The following is a 17,533-nucleotide window of genomic DNA, read 5'->3' as shown; positions in this document are numbered from 1 at the left end:
GCGCATGCACACTGGGGGGTCCCGCATTGCATTATGGGTACGGCACACCCGCACTCGACCCCCCTGCGCTCCCCCCACTTGTGGCACGCGAGCCAAAAAAGGTTCGCCATCACTGGTATAGATGGTTGGAGGAAAGAAACAAAGATTCATGAAAGAATCTAATAAAGTCCAAAACTAGAAGTTAAGGAGGATTGTCATATATACAGGTGAAGCTCGGAAAATTAGAATATCGTGCAAAAGTTCATTTATTTCAGTAATGCAACTTAAAAGGTGAAGCTAATTCTAATTTTTAATTTAATTTTATTAAATTTATAGACCGCCCCCTCTCCCCAAAGGGACTCGGGTATGAGATAAGACTCATTACATGCAAAGCAAGATAGTTCAAGCCGTGATTTGTCATAATTGTGATGATTATGGCTTACAGCTCATGAAAACCCCAAATCCACCATCTCAGAAAATTAGAATATTACATGCAATCAATAAAACAAGGATTGACCTCTGAAAAGTATAAACATGCATATGTACTCAGTACTTGAAAGAGAGAGAGAGAGAGAGAGAGAGAGAGAGAGAGAGAGAGAGAGAGAGAGAGAAAGAGAGAGAGAGAGAAAGAGAAAGAGAGAGAAAGAAAGAGAGAAAGAAAGAGAGTGATAGGGAGAGAGAAAGAGAGAGAGATAGAAAGAAGAACAGTTCACTTTGTCACCAAAGTTACAACGGCACTGAAAAAAAGTGTCTTGGGACCAGTTGACACACTTGCGACCATTATGACAAGCAAAGTCAATGGGGAAGCCAGATTCACTTTTAAAACCCCGTTACTCATTTAACAATGGCAGTGATTCACTTAACAAACATGGCAAGAAAAGTCGTAAAATGGGGAGGGGGGGAAACTCCAGTAACAAATTTCTCACTTCGCAATGTAAGTGTTATGCACGTTGTCCTTGACTTAAAATCAGTCAAATATGACCGTTTAAAATCACGAAGATCCCCACAAGATACAGGTTAGACCTGAAGTTACAATCATTCATTTAATCCAGTTTTGGTGGCCACGATGTAAAATAAAGATGTTGAGACTCTAGAAGGAGCACAGAGAAGAGGAACCAAGTTGGTTAGGAGACTGGAGGCTGAAACATACGAAGAACGGTTGCTGGAATTGGATACGTCTAGTTTAATGAAAAGAAGGACCAGGGGAGACATGATAGCAGTGTTCCAATATCTCAGGGGTTGCCACAAAGAAGAGGGAGTCATGCTATCTTCCAAAGCACCTGAAGGGAAGGACAAGAAGCAATGGGTGGAAACTAATCAAGGAGAGAAGCAACTTAGAACTGAGGAGAAATTTCCTGACAGTCAGAACAATTAATCCGTGGAACAACTTGCCTCCAGAAGTTGTAAATGCTCCAACACTGGGAGTCTTTAAGAAGAGATTGGACAGTCATTTCTCTGAAGTGGTATAGAGTCTCCTGATTGAGGAGGGAGTTGGAGGTCCAAGGTCCCCTTCCACCTCTGTTATTCTGTTCCCTTCTCCAAAACACCTAAAGGCAGGACAAGAAGCAACCGATGGAAATTAACCAAGGAGAGAAGCAACCTAGAACTAAGGAGAAACAGTGTGGACAATTAACCAGTGGAGCAACTTGCCTCCAGAAGTTGTGAATGCCCCAATATGGGAAGTTTTAAAGAAGCGATTAGATGACCATTTGTCTGGAGTGGTGTAGGGTTTCCTGCCTAAGCAAGAGGTTGGACTAGAAGACCTCCAAGGTCCCTTCCAAGTCTGTTATTCTATTCTATTTATTCTATTTATGTTCTATGAGGAGTCTACCTGCCTCAGAGTTCTGCTTTCAATGGGTGTTACTCAGAATGCTGACAGAAGGAGCCCACAGAGGTGATAGATCTTGGTTTGTGCAGACACTCACCTGGTGAGGGAAGATGAGAACCGTCCATGGTCCACCTACATCTCCACAGAAGATCCCAGGTGCGTCTAACGTTCTCCGATGTTCTTGAAGGAACGTCTCATGGGCTGACGGACCTGAGATTGAGCTTTTGGTGTCACCATTCTCAGGTTAGACAGTCCTTGAAACACTCCCCAGTTTGTCTTCAAGCCAGTTCTTCCCACCATTGTTGGTGGTGGAAGGCGTCATCTGGAGAGGAAAGCAGGAATGGCCAGGAGGTCAACAATAAGCAACGATCAGATCATCGGCGAAGACTGAACCCTGGAGGAAGGAGGAAATGCAAGTTGCCTTATCTAGGAAGTGGGAGGCCACAAAAGTACGGGGAGAGTTTCAAATCTGATTGGGCACATATTCTGCATTATTCTCCCCGCCCACTCAGTAACGGTTGGCTACCCTATTTGGTGAGCCTCCCTGGAACGCAAGAAAGAGATTGGTAGTTGAAGAGTTTTTAAATTCTATTCTATTCTATTCCTACGTCTACGCCTACGCCTACGCCTACTCCTATTCCTGTTCTGTTCTGTCCTATCCTGTCCTGTTCCGTTCTATTCCATTCCATTCCATTCCATTAATTGTCTTATTCTTTTATTCTTTTATTCTTTTATTCTTTTATTCTTTTATTCTTTTATTCTTTTATTCTTTTATTCTTTTATTCTTTTATTCTTTTATTCTTTTATTCTTTTATTCTTTTATTCTTTTATTCTTTTATTCTTTTATTCTTTTATTCTTTTATTCTTTTATTCTTTTATTCTTTCTTTTATTGTTATTTTGTTTCATTGTTTTATTGTTATTTTGTTTGTTTGTTTTATTATTGTATTATTGTTTTATTGTTTATTTTATTATTATTGTATTATTGTATTATTGTTTTATTGTTTATTTTATTATTATTGTATTATTGTATTATTGTATTATTGTATTATTGTATTATTGTATTATTGTATTATTGTATTATTGTATTATTGTATTATTGTATTATTATATTATTATATTATTATATTATTATATTATTATATTATTATATTATTATATTATTATATTATTATATTATTATGTTTTATTGCTTTATTGCTTTTTTATTGTTTTATTATTTATTTGTTATAAAATTTAAATTTATTTTAATATTCATTTGTTTATTCAGTTTCCATAGCTGCCCAACTCAACCAAGTGAACAATGAAAACAATTTAAAAGACATTAAAACAATAAAAACGTCTACAAACATCAATAAGTCTAAACAACAGCTAGGATGTTTAACCGAATAAAAATAAAGCCAATTAATGAGGCTCTTAACACATTATGAACTCAGGGCGCAACTATGTTTTATTTTATTTTACATTTATTTTACATTTATTTTTTTAATCTACATTTTATTTCAAATTCTGTTTATTTATTTATTCAATTTCCATAGCTGCCCAGCTCAGCCCGGTGACTCTGGGCAGATCGCAGTTCTAAAACTATAGAACAAAACAATTTAAAAGACATTAAAACAATAAAAACATCCACAAAATCAATAGTAGACGTGATGATTAATCAGCTAATAGTAAAACCAAGTAATGGGGCCTTTAATATGTTCTAAGCCTCAGACACGAGCATATTTAATTTTCTTCTAAATTTCTTTTGAATTTATTTTCTTTCAAATTTATTTTGAATTTAATTTAATGTAAAACTTATTCTATTTTATTTTGAACATTTGTATAGCAGCAGGTCTTCTGATCAACTCTGGGCACTCAAAACTTAAAAACAGGCTATAAAATCATATTAAAAATTTAAAAGTAAACACATTAAAAATTTTAAAGCAATAAAGAAGGTTTGTCTTGTTGCAATAGGAACCAGCCATGAAATAAAGAGAGAGTTCCTTAAAAGAGGAATATTTGACTAAAATTCAGAGATGTCTAGGCCTCAACATCTACTAATTGAAAAAAACTATCCACATGTTCCCAGAAAAATCAGACTCCTTAACATTTTATTTATGTTAAAAAATTCATCAATCACTATTCAGAATTTATGCGCCATTTCTTTCTTTCTTATTAAATGCATTTATTTATTTATGAATCGATCGATCGAAGATTTATTTACGGCTTGAATTCCAAACATAATAAAAGATCAGCTAAAGGAATCTTTCAAACATTGCAAGAAAATCTTCAAGCTTTTACGTAGCAGTAAACAGTGAACGAGGAACAGAGGACAAACAAGATGTAAAAAAGGATATTTTTGATTTTTAAAAATGCCCATTTATTAAATGCATCGTATATCAGTAATCTTGCAAGATCCTTTCTAGATTACAAAGCTGAGCTTTCCCTGATTAGGAGGAACTTGCCTGGGGTAAAAGCAATCTCTGCGCTTATGGCACAGTGAACCAAATATGTCAGAACTCATCTGTCATATCCATGCTTATTAACACAGGATGCTCCATCCGTTGACGGTGTAATTACTGTAACCTACACCTTATCCAGCATACTGATCTGCATTAGTTGAGAGCTGAGGTTGTCTGAAACATGGTGGGGCACCTGGGAGAATTGCAGGTTGTAAGCAGTGGTGGGATTCAAATAAATTAAAAACTGGTTCTCTGTCCTAATGATTTCTTCCGACAACCAGTTCACCAAACTGCTCAGAAAGTTAACAACTCAAACTGGCTGAAGCCCACCACTGTAAGAGGAAAAAATGGGGGGAAAGGGAAGGGAGGGAGGAAGAAAGGGAGGAGGGAGGGAGGGAAGGAGGAAGGAAGGAAGGAGGGAGGGAGGGATGAAGAGAGGAGGGAGGGAGGGAAGGAGGAAGGGAGGAGGGAGGGAAGGTCTTGATGAAGAAAGGTTTTGATGAAAGGAAAAAGGAAAAGAAGGGAAGGAAGGAGGAAGATCTTAATAAGGAAGGCAGGGAGAGAGGGAGGAAGGAAGGAAGGAGGGAGGGAAGGATGGAAGAGAGAGAAAGGAAGGAAGGTGGAAGGGAGGGAGGAGGGAGGGAAGGAGGAAGGGAAAAAGGAAAGAAGAAAGGAAGGAGGAGGGGAGAAAGGAAGGAAGGAGGAAGGAAGGGGGAGGGAGGGAAGGAGGAAGGGAGAAAGGAAAGAACGGAGGGAGGGAGAGAAGGAGGGTGGGAAGGAGGAAGGGAGAAAGGAAGGAAGAAGGGAGGGAGAGAGGGATGGAAGGAGGAAGGGAGAAAGAAAGGAAGGAAGGAGGAAGGGAGGGAGGAGGGAGGGAGGAGGGAGGGGAGAAAAGAAGGAAGGAAGGAGGAAGGGAGAGAAGGTTTTGATGAAAGGAAAGAAAAGAGGAAAAGGAGGGAGGGAAGGAGGAAGATCTTGATAAGGAAGGGAGGGAGAGGAAGGCAAGCCATACACATCTGCATTAAGGGTACAAGGTGATTGTAGACCTATCATGCTATTCTCTTTCAAAAGTAAGCAACATTATGCAAAGAAGGAGTAAGGAAAAGAAATTAAAAAGGAAAAGAAAAAAGAAAGGAAATAGAGCTAAATGTTATACCAGCATCATCCATTCAACCAGGCCATCCCTTTCCATCGTCCTTGTTTCCACCCTTCCAGATGTTGCCCTTTGTTCTTCAAACGTCTTCCCTCTTCCTTGTGAGGGTCTCAGCTCCATCTTCCCCTTCCTTTGAGTCTTGAGCATCAGAAGGCCTCAGTTGGGACATTTGTCCTCAATGGTTGCTCCTACTACCAGTAGAAACTGGTAGTCTTCCAAGTCTGTCCTTCCCCCTTCCTTTTCTCGCTTTCTGCTTTCTCTTTTGTCTCCTTCATTTCTTCCTCCCTCCCGTCCTCCTCTCATTTTCCTTCCCCATTTTCCTTCCCCATTTTCCTTCCTTCCTTCGTCCCTCCCTCCTCTCATTATCCTTCCTTCCTCCCTCCCTCCTCTCATCTTCCTTCCCAATTTTCCTTCCTTCCTCCCTCCCTCCCTCCCACTTCTCATTGTCCTTCCTTCCTCCATTTTCCTTCCTTCCTTCCTTCCTTCCTCCACATTGTCCTTCCTTCCCCCGTTATCCTTCCTTCCTTCCTTTCTCATTCATTCATTCATTCATTCATTCATTCATTCTCAGTGTTTCCACAACCCTCCCACCATTCTTCTGCCATCATTCTTCCGCTCTCATTTTTCTATCAAAAGGGGGGGGGGAGGAACCATCTACATTTCAGGTTCTTGCAAGGTGTCACCTGCCCATGAACTGCTCCCAAACTCCCCACATCCCTAACTTATTTTACCTGCATCTGAAGAGTTACACATACATTGAAAGTAAAAAACAAACAAACAAATTAAACCTCTAAAATAAGAAATCGATGAAAGAACAAATAAAGTTCTCTAGATAGACAAGACTATGGCTTACCCAGCCCGCTGAATGTCATTTCTCCTTTTCCAGACTTTTCCAAATTCTTAGCTACTATAACCTATTGTCTTCTTTCTCCAAATCTAGTCCAGTTTTTACAAACTTGACACAGGTTTTCCTCAATATTTTTCCATCATCAAGTGTCAGTCCCCAGTCTGCAACCTGCTGAGCCAAATTTTCCTCGTTGCTGTCGTTAACTTGTCTTTCAAAATTCTGGTAGTTGAAGTCCACTGGCATGTTATTGCAACTTGCAAGCGTACTATTTTAGCTAGGAAGTCCATAATAAAAATGTCTTTTTAAAACGCAATCCTCAGTTCTATGCCCCTGTAGACACTTCAATGTTCTAGGTATTTAGAAAAAAATAGCTGTAATTTTTCTTTCTTAATTATCTTTGAAATGAATCTGCAGGGTTAACATTTTTTGAACCCGTTTAAGTCCCTCCAGCGTCGTGATGAGAGGATTGTAATGAAAATTACTTTGCATTCCTTTGATGCCCTGCAGACAATTAAGCAGCCATTGATAATTCATTAGCTACTTGATACCTAATTGATACTTAATGACCACGTTTCCTGATTGAGACTTAATCGAGCGACAATGAGAACCAGGAAATCAGCAATGGGGATAAGCTTCGTTTCCAGACCAACCTTACCAATAAAAGTAATAAAAATGAACATCTGTAGCTCTGCAGCTGCCAGCCATCTTTAATAGGATGTAGGCCGCCATTTTGACTTTTTTGACCTCCCACTGCAGGCCGACAACTGTGTTACCTGAACCTTAAAGGCGGACAAAGTTTGCAAAACCCAGTTAAGTTCATCAAGAACTAAGAATGACAAATCTGGACTTTAAACTTCAGGGTATTAGATTAGAAGTTTTCTCACATTTGTTTTCTGAGAAATTCTGTGCAGTTCATCAACTCCAAGTTGATTCATTTTTTTAAAATGCATTTTTTAAGAGAAATATACAGCTCTGGGTCTTCAACCTAGCTGTGTTTTTCCCTTTCTGATACAAAAATAAAGGCTATGTTTTAAGTCATAACCACTTGGGGAAGTCTGGGAATTGAAATCCACGGGTCTTAAAATTGCCAATGTTGAACCTAAGCAGAAAGGGTTGGGCAAAGAATGAATTCATTCATGGACTTTCATTAATAAATTATATTACTTTAATTACTCAGCCTGTTCGTTTTCCCCAGGACCGATCAGCAAAATATTCAAAGGTTAGGTTTCACCAAGGATGTTGAACATATATACACTCTCTTTCTAGATTGACACAATACACAAAGTCCCACAAGACACTCTCAAGTGTGCCACCAATGTGGTTTCACATGTGATTGGCAGCCATCAGATTTCTAACTAACCTGGCCTCCCATTCATACAAAGACAATGAGAGAGTGATGTTCAACCAATCAAATGATGTGGGATTTACAGATATACTTCTCTTATACAGAAAGGTTTCATTCTTCTTCTTCAAAGAATCATAAAGCTGGAAGGGACCTTCTAATCCAAAGCCCTGCTTAGGTAGGAAACCCTACACCACTTCAGACAAATGTTATCTAATCTCTTCTTAAAAACTTCCAGTGTTGGGGCATCCACAACTTCTGGAGGCAACTTCTGTTCCACTGATTGATTGTTCTCACTGTCAGGAAATTCCTCCTCAGTTCTAGGTTGCTTCTCTCCTTGATTAGTTTCCACCCATTGCTTCTTGTTCTACCCTCAGGTGCTTTGGAGAATAGCTGCACTCCCTCTTCTTTGTGGCAACCCCTGAGATTTCGGAAGACTGCTATCATCTCAGCCCTGGTCCTTCTTTACATCAAACTAGACATACCCAATTCCAGCAACTGTTATTTATCTGTTTCCAGCTCCCTGATCATTTTCGTTGCTCTTCTCTGCCCTTTTTCTAGAGTCTCGACAATTTATATTGTGGCAATGATACCAGAACAGATCTACTCCTAGTCCTTCTCTTTGTTAGACTAGACATACCTAGTTCCCTAAGTCATTTGTTGTACGATCCAGACTTATCATTTTGTTGCTAGAATAGAATAGAATACAATAACAGAGTTGGAAGGGACCTTGGAGGTCTTCTAGTCCAGCCCCCTGCTTAGGCAGGAAACCCTACATCACTTCAACAAATGGCTATCCAACATCTTCTTAAAGACTTCCAGTGTTGGGGCATTCACAACTTCTGGAGGCAACTTCTGTTCCACTGATTCATTCTTCTCACTGCCAGGAAGTTTCTCCTCAGTTCTAAGTTGCTTCTCTCCTTGATTAGTTTCCACCCATTGCTTCTTGTTCTACCCTCAGGTGCTTTGGAGAATAGCTTGACTCCCTCTTCTTTGTGGCAGTCCCTGAGATATTGGAAGACTGCTATCATGTCTCCCCTAGTCCTTCTTTCTATTAAACTAGACCTACCCAGTTCCTGCAACTGTTCTTCATATGTTTTAGCCTCCAGACCTCTAATCATCTTTGTTATACAATACAATAGTAGAGTTGGAAGGGACCTTGGAGGTCTTCTAGTCCAACCCCCTGCCTAGGCAGGAAACCCTATACCGTTTCAGACAAATGGCTATCCAACATCTTCTTAAAGACTTCCAGTGTTGGGGCATTCACAACTTCTGGAGGCAACTTCTGTTCCACTGATTCATTGTTCTAACTGTCAGGAAGTTTCTCCTCAGTTCTAAGTTGCTTCTCTCCTTGATTAGTTTCCACCCATTGCTTCTTATTCTACACTCAGGTGCCTTGGAGAATAGCTTGACTCCCTCTTCTTTGGGGCAGCCCCTGAGATATTGGAAGACTGCTATCATGTCTCCCCTAGTCCTTCTTTCTTTTAAACTAGACATACCCAGTTCCTGCAACTGTTCTTCATATGTTTTAGCCTCCAGACCTCTAATCATCTTTGTTATACAATACAATAGTAGAGTTGGAAGGGACCTTGGAGGTCTTCTAGTCCAACCCCCTGCCTAGGCAGGAAACCCTATACCGTTTCAGACAGATGGCTATCCAACCTCTTCTTAAAGACTTCCAGTGTTGGGGCATTCACAACTTCTGGAGGCAACTTCTGTTCCACTGATTCGTTGTTCTAACTGTCAGGAAGTTTCTCCTCAGTTCTAAGTTGCTTCTCTCCTTGATTAGTTTCCACCCATTGCTTCTTGTTCTACCCTCAGGTGCTTTGGAGAATAGCTTGACTCCCTCTTCTTTGGGGCAGCCCCTGAGATATTGGAAGACTGCTATCATGTCTCCCCTAGTCCTTCTTTCTTTTAAACTAGACATACCCAGTTCCTGCAAGGCCTTATAAAGTGGTACTAACACTTCACATTCTTTTCACTCTTTCTAAGGTTATTGTGTTCCAGGGACCACAAAAACAACAACCGAAGACCACCTTTCACAAAAAAACCCACAAACTCAGAAGGGATTGAATTTATCATTTCCTTCCTTACCTTTGGGTGCACGAACACAAAGGAGATTCGGTGGTTGGGGAACAGGATTGCAAAATAAAACACACAGCCCTCCGTTTCATTTCTTCCTTTGTGCTGTTTGCTGCTCCTTCTCTTCCGACAGGTAATGTGCTTTTATGGTGCTTCGTGTCATGCCCTTCAACAGCAACCGGTTTCCTGTTTGTTCGTAGAAATGCCTGGGGTGAAATTTCCATGACACCCAAAGACTCAGCATGACCAACCTCTGGAATGAATTCAGAAGAGGCAAGTAGAGGAGAAAGTTGCAGGAGGCTAAAAAAGACCGAATTCCCACCCTCCCACCCCCTTTTTTTTCCTGTTTTCTATATAATTTCAATGATTCACACATTATGGGCTTTCCATTGTGATCCACCCCATGTACCGATCATGCTCTGTTCGGCTCTTCTCCCCATAAGTGGTAGCTGAGTTGAGCGAAACCCCCATTTAAAAAAATTTCTACGTGGGTAAGGGGTGTGTGTGTGTCAGGTGTTTTCTTCTTCTTCTCATCATCCATCATTTCCTTATTATTCTGCTTTTGTTTGTTCTTTATTTGTATCCTGCTTTTATTATTTTTACAAATAACTCAGACCTAATACTCCTGCCTCCTTCTATTTTTCCCTAAAACAATGATCCTGCGAGGTGGGTTGGGCTTAAAGAAAAGGATTGGCCCCAAGTCACCCCGTTGGCTTTGATGCCTAAGGCAGGATTTGAACTCATTGTCTCCAAGTTTTTAACCTGGTGCCTTAATCACTAGGCCAAACTGGCTGTTGGATTGTTTTTATTATTGCTTTTCAAGTTCATCCTGGATTATACTTTCTTTCCCCTAATATTCTTTTTATATGCAGGAATGGCTCATAAGATGGAGGTAATCAGATATTTATTATATTATATTGTATTGTATTGTATTGTTTGTATTGTATTGTACTGTTGTGTTACATTATATATTATATTAATTATATTAATTATATTACATTACATTACATTACATTACATTACATTACTAGATTAGGTTAGGTTAGGTTAGGTTAGGTTAGGTTAGATTCCCCTGCCACGCCCACCAAGCCATGCCCACAGAACCAGTAGTAAAAACTTTTGAATTTCACCACTGTGTTATGTTATACAATACAATGCAATAGTAGAGTTGGAAGGGACCTTGGAGGTCTTCTAGTCCAACCCCCTGCCTAGGCAGGAAACCCTATACCATTTCAGACAAATGGCTATCCAACATCTTCTTAAAGACTTCCAGAGTTGAGGCATTCACAACTTCTGGAGGCAAGTTGTTCCACTGATAAATTGTTCTAACTGTCAGGAAATTTCTCCCCAGTTCTAGGTTGCTTCTCTCCGTTAGTTTCCACCCATTCTTTCTTGTCCTGCCCTCGGGTGCCTTGGAGAATAGCTTGACTCCTTTTTCTTTGTTGCAACCCCTGAGATATTGGAAGACTGCTATCATGTCTCCCCTGGTCCTTCTTTTCATTAAAGTAGACATACCCAGTTCCTGCAACCGTTCTTCATATGTTTTAGCCTCCAGTCCCCTAATCATCTTTGTTGCTCTTCTCTGCACTCTTTCTAGAGTCTCCACATCTGTTTTACATCGTGGCGACCAGAACTGAATGCCGTATTCCAAGTGTGGCCTTACCAAGGCCTTATAAAGTGGTATTAACACTTCACGTGATCTTGATTCTCTCCCTCTGTTGATGCAGCCTAGAACTGTGTTGGCTTTTTTGGCAGCTGCTGCACACGGCTGGCTCCTATTTAAATGGTTGTCCACTAGGATGTGTTGTGTTGTGTTGTGTTATGATGATACGATATGATATGATACTATACTATACTATACTATACTATACTATACTATACTATACTATACTATACTATTATATTATTATATTATATTATATTATATTATTATATTATATTATATTATATTATATTATATTATATTATATTATATTATATTATATTATATTATTTATTGCAGTGTATAGCCACCCAGAGTCACTTTGGATAGGGAGATGGATAGCATAAAAAATTAATAATAAATAACAAAAATTTGAAATCCTGGCAAACTTAAGTGCACATGAATTTGCCTTAAAAGCAAAACAAAACAAAAAGAACCGAAAAGGAATGATCTCTTCGGTCCATTCATACCACACATTAAGTTGTAAAACAAACTTAGGTGAAGAAAGTATACTTGCTGTGGACATAAGAAGGAAAAGATGAGGGCATATCTTCCTCTTTTAATTATAATTTTATCTGGGATTGGCACTTCTATTTTCATTGTTTTAGAGAATATAGCATAGGCTCTCCTGCTTGAGCAGAGGGTTGGACTAGAAGCCCTCCAAAGTCCCTTCCAGCTCTCTTCTTCTCTTATTACTCTGTTGTTCTGTTACAGGTAGTCACAACTGATGACTGCAACGGAGCCCCAAATTTCTGTTGTTAAGTGAGACATTGGTTCAGTGAATTATGCCCCATTTTACAGCATTTTTAAGCCATAGTCGTTGAGCGAATCATCACAGTTGTTAAGTCAGTAACAGGGTTGTTAAATGAATCATACTTCTCCATCTACTTTGTTTGTCAGAAGGTCGCAAAAGGGGATCAGGTGACCCCCCAGGGCACTGCGACCGTCATAACTATGAATCTGCTGCTATGCGTCCAATTTTTTTCCCAAGTTTTTTTTTTATTAAAGGTTTTAACAAATTTTACAAATATTACCCCTTCCCCAGATGTGTGCAGCAGCTGCCAAAAAAGCCAACACGGTTCTAGGCTGCATAAATAGAGGGAGAGAATCAAGATCACGTGAAGTGTTAATACCACTTTATAATGCCTTGGTAAGGCCACACTTGGAATACTGCATTCAGTTCTGGTCGCCACGATGTAAAAAAGATGTGGAGACTCTAGAAAGAGTGCAGAGAAGAGCAAGAAAGAGGATTAGGGGACTGGAGACTAAAACATATGAAGAACGGTTGCAGGAACTGGGTATGTCTAGCTTAAGAGAAAGAAGGACTAGGGGAGACATGATAGCAGTCTTCCAATATCTCAGGGGTTGCCACAAAGAAGAGGGAGTCAAACTATTCTCCAAGGCACCTGAGGGTAGAACAAGAAGCAATGGGTGGAAACTAATCAAAGAGAGAAGCAACTTAGAACTGAGGAGAAACTTCCTGACAGTGAGAACAATTAATCCATGGAACAACTTACCTCCAGAAGTTGTAAATGCTCCAACACTGGACGTTTTAAAGAAGAGGTTGGATAGCCATTTGTCTGAAGTGGTGTAGGGTTTCCTGCCTAAGCAGGGGGTTAGGCTAGAAGACCTCCAAGGTCCCTTCCAACTCTGTTATTCTGTTCTATTCTATTCTATTCTGTTCTGTTCTGTTCTGTTCTGTTCTATTCCCAAAGTCAGCCCAAAGGTAGGGAAGTGGTGCCCCTTGATCAGAAAGGAGAAATTTTCCATTGCTAAGAGTTGCAGTTGTGTAGTGATTCAGTGAACCCACAACAAATTAGATGACTTTTTCCTTTCAGTGGCTGCAGGCAAAACTTTAATGACTACCTGTAAAATCTGGAGGATGTGTAAATAAGGGTTGATAGTTGTGCCACGTTGGTGAATCTATTTGGCATCTTCTGCTTTGTCTTTTGGAATCTATTTGGCATCTTCTGCTTTGTCTTTGTCTCTTCTGCTGGCCTGGCACAATTGTAATTGTAAATTAGAAATACAGTATAATCTAATCCTGACCCTCCTGGATGGCATTTTAAATTTTTAAATTTTGGGGTTTTAATTGGTTTTAATTGGAACTATTTTAACTATTGTTAGTTTGGTTATTGTACGGACTGTGTGTTTAAGTTGGTTTGTCTGGGTTTGGTGTTTTGCTTTGTTGTTTTTATTGTATATTTATTGTCTGTACACCGCCCCGAGTCCCTTCGGGGAGAGGGGGCGGTTTACAAATTTAATAAACTAAACTAAACTAAACTTAAGACGGTTTCGTGATATTTTTTCCCCCTTTGTTTGAAATTGTATCAATTGCATTTTTAGGGATGATTCTTTTTGCAATTCCTGCCTCTGGTGGGCTAAGAACTGGACAAGTCAATTTTCTGAAAACTGGCCAAAAAATACCCGCCTTTGGGGTGATACCCTCGATATTCAGATATGTGTATGTTGTTGTTATTGTTTACTCTTAAAGACTTTAAACAGTTATAGGGACACCATACATCCTTGACTTATTCCCTGCTCAGTGCTGAAGTATTTATTTCTACTTATTCTTAAATATACTGGATTTCCATCGCATACTGCTTGGATCATACCCAGCCAGCAGCTTTCAACTCTGTATTCACACAAAACTTCCCATAATTCTATCTTATTCATTTATTCAAATCTCTCCCTTCCTACCTCCCTCCCTCTTTCCTTCTTCTTCCATATCAAAATCATATTCCTTCCGTCCTTCCTCCGTCTCTACCTCCCTCCATGCTTTTTCCTCCTCCTCTTTCCCTTCTTCTATCTTCTCATCTTCCATATTTCCCCTGCCTGCCTGCCTGCCTTCTTTCCTTCCGCCCTCTCTCCTTCTTTTCTTCCATATTGAAATCATATTCCTTCCTCCCTCCCTCTCTCCCTCCCTCCCTTCATGCTTCTTCCTCCTCCTCCTCCCCTTCCTCTATCTTCTCATCTTCCATATTTCCCCTTCCTTCCTTCCTTCCTTCCTTCCTTCCTTCCTTCTTTCCTCCCGCCCTCCCTCTTTCCTTCTTCCATATTAAAATCATATTCCTTTTGTCCTTTCTCCCTCTCTCCCTCCCTCCATGCTTCTTCCTCCTCCTCTTTCCCTTCTTCTATCTTCTCATCATCCATCTTTCCCCTTCCATCTTTCCTTCCTCCACTCCTCCCTCTTCCCTTCTTCTTCCAGATCAACATTATATTCCTTTCACCCTCCCTCCATGCTTTTTTCTCCCTCCTTCCCTCTCTTTATCTTCTCATCTTCCACTTTCCCCTTCCTTCCTTCCTTCCTTCCTTCCTTCCTTCCTTCCTTCCTTCCTTCCTTCTTCATTGCATGTCCTAGGAAAGGGTTTCATTACACTTAGCTCTCTGTGTATATATATGTCCCTTGGTCCATTTTTACCTCTGGCAACTACATAAAGAAGTGGCTGGAGTTTTCTAGGCAGCATTTTTGGCTAAGATTTGTCATAGCTTCCTTCTTCTTCTTCTTCCTACGGTTGAGAGTGAAGAACTGTAGCAAAGTCCCCCAACTGGTTTCATCCCTAAGGCAGGACTGGAACTCAGGTTTCCTGACTCTTAGTCCAGTGTCTTAATCACTGTACCATATTGATTCTCACCTGGAATGGGACCAGTGTTAAAATAGTGTATTCCCTCTTTTGATACCAGGGTAGCTTCACAATGCATCAAATCTGTTCAACTTCAGCTCTATTTTCTTGGAGAGAACCCAAGTTACTAAAAGGAGAAGGTAGATGGAGAAGAAGAAGATAAACAGAAGGAGGAGGTAAAGGAGAAGGAGGAGAGAGAGAAGATAGAAGGAAGAGGTGAATGAGAAGAAGGAGAAAGAGAAAATGAAGGAGAAAGAGGAGAAGGAAGCATGATGGAGAGTGAGAAGGAAAGGGAGAAAGAGAAGGTAAAAGGAGGAGGAGGTGAAGGAGAAGAAGGAGGAAGAGAAAATGAAGGAGAAGGAGGGAGAAAGAAAAGGAGAAGGAGAGAGAGGGGGAGAAAGAAGGAGGTGAAGGAGAAGGAGAAAGAGAAAATGAAGGAGAAAGAGAAGGAGGAGAACGAGAAGAAGGAGAAGGGTTGGGAGAAGGAGAAGATAGGAGGAGAAGTAGGAGAAGGAGAGGGAGAAAGGGAAGATAGAAGAAGGAGGTGGAGGTGAAGGAGAAGAAGGAGAAGGAGAAAATGAAGGAGAAAGAGGGAGAAGGAGGAGGAGGATAGGAGAAGGATAACTGCAGCTACCTTTTCCAGGCTTTCTTTCTGGGCAATTAGCCGGTTCAGGTATTTTAAATAAAAACGTGATGAACCAGGTAATTATTTAAGAAAGGAGAGCAGCAGGGCTTTGGGGGCTGCAACGCCAATCATCACAGATCTTGGCTGCACAGAAAGTGAAAGAATATTCGGGTGGCCACAGGACAGGCAGCTTTCTCGGAAAGGAAACGCTTCCTGTGGCCTCGAAGAGACCATTGAGAAACCTGCCACGTAAAACAGACCCCACGGTTCCTTTACCATCAGAAAGAACTAAAGCTTGGAGACCCCAGAAACCCGGTCCCAGACCCACAAACTGTGCAGGAAAAAAAATAGACTTCCCTGATCTTCTCCTTTGAAACATCAACCAATATTTTGTCAAATAGAGTAAAATTTGATTTTAAAAATACTTTTTCTCTTTCTTTCTTTCTTTTCTTTCTTTCCTTCCTTGCCTTCTTTCTTCCTTCCCTTTCCTTCCTTCTCTTCCTTCCTTCCTCTTTCTTTCTTTCCTTTCTTCCTTCCTTTTCTTCCTTCCTTCCTTCCTTTTTTCCTTTCTTTTTTTCTTTTCTTTCTTTCCTTCCTTTTTCCTTTCTTTCCTTCCTTCCTTTTTTCCTTTTTTCTTTCTTTTCTTTCTTTCCTTCCTTCCTTTCCTCCCTTCCTTTCCTTCCTCCCTCCCACCCTCTTTCTTTCTTTCTTTCTTTCCTTCCTTCCTTCCTTTCTTCCTTCCTTTCCTTCCCTTTCTTCCCTTCCCTTCCTTCCTTCCTTCTTTTCTTTCTTTCTTTCTTTCTTTCCTTAGTTCTTTCTTCCTTTTTTCCTTTCTTTCTTTTCTTTCTTTCTTTCTTTCTTTTTGCACATCCTTTCACCAAAGAAATCTGAGAATGTGCAGAGTGACTCAGACTGAGAGACAAACATTTTATTCAGAGATGACAATGGGGGAAGGTCAAATTGAACGCATAGGATAAAAATAATTCACAATTAAGATAAAATAGCAAGATGGGTATTTAAAAAAAAACTGCCCTTGCTTTATTTATTCTTATTTTATTTATTCTTCGCATTTCTAGACCGCCCCCTCTCCCAAAAAAGGACTTTATATCGATTACTATGATGTACAAAAGATGTGGAGACTCTAGAAAGAGTGCAGAGAAGAGCAACAAAGAGGATTAGAGGACTGGAGACTAAAACATATGAAGAACGGTTGCAGGAACTGGGTATGTTTAGCTTAAGAGAAAGAAGGACTAGGGGAGACATGATAGCAGTCTTCCAATATCTCAGGGGTTGCCACAAAGAAGAGGGAGTCAAGCTATTCTCCAAGGCACCTGAGGGCAGGACAAGAAGCAATGGGTGGAAACTAATCAAGGAGAGAAGCAACCTAGAACTAAGGAGAAATTCCCTTACAGTGAGAACAATTAATCAGTGGAATAGTTTCCTTTTAAGGGATTGTGAATCCTCCAACACTGGAGGTTTTGAAGAAGAGATTGGACAACCATTTGTCTGAAATCGTACGAGGTCTCCTGTTTGAGCAGAGGGTTGGGCTAGAAGACCTTCAAGGTCTGTTCCAACTCTGTTATTCTATTGTTCACTTCCAGGATGACCCTTGCTGTGAATTCTGGAAGATGAAGTCCACACAGATGGGAATCGTCCAGGTTGAGAAGGCATTAAATTGAAGAAGAAGAAGAAGAAGAAGAAGAAGAAGAAGAAGAAGAAGAAGAAGAAGAAGAAGAAGAAGAAGAAGAAGAAGAAGAAGAAGAAGAAGAAACAATAATAATAAGAACAAGAAATAATAATAATAAATAAATAATAAATAAGAATAAGAATAACTTACCCTGTGTCCCAGCTGTCCAACTTCTAAATCCTACTTATGGTGCCCATACCACTGTTTTGGAAGCCCTTCTGAG

The sequence above is a fragment of the Natrix helvetica genome, assembly GCF_964273705.1.
Source record: "Natrix helvetica genome assembly, chromosome: 3".
Taxonomy (NCBI): Eukaryota; Metazoa; Chordata; class Lepidosauria; order Squamata; family Natricidae; genus Natrix; species Natrix helvetica.
The sequence above is the reverse complement of the archived record's forward strand: the minus strand, read 5'-3'. Positions refer to the sequence as shown.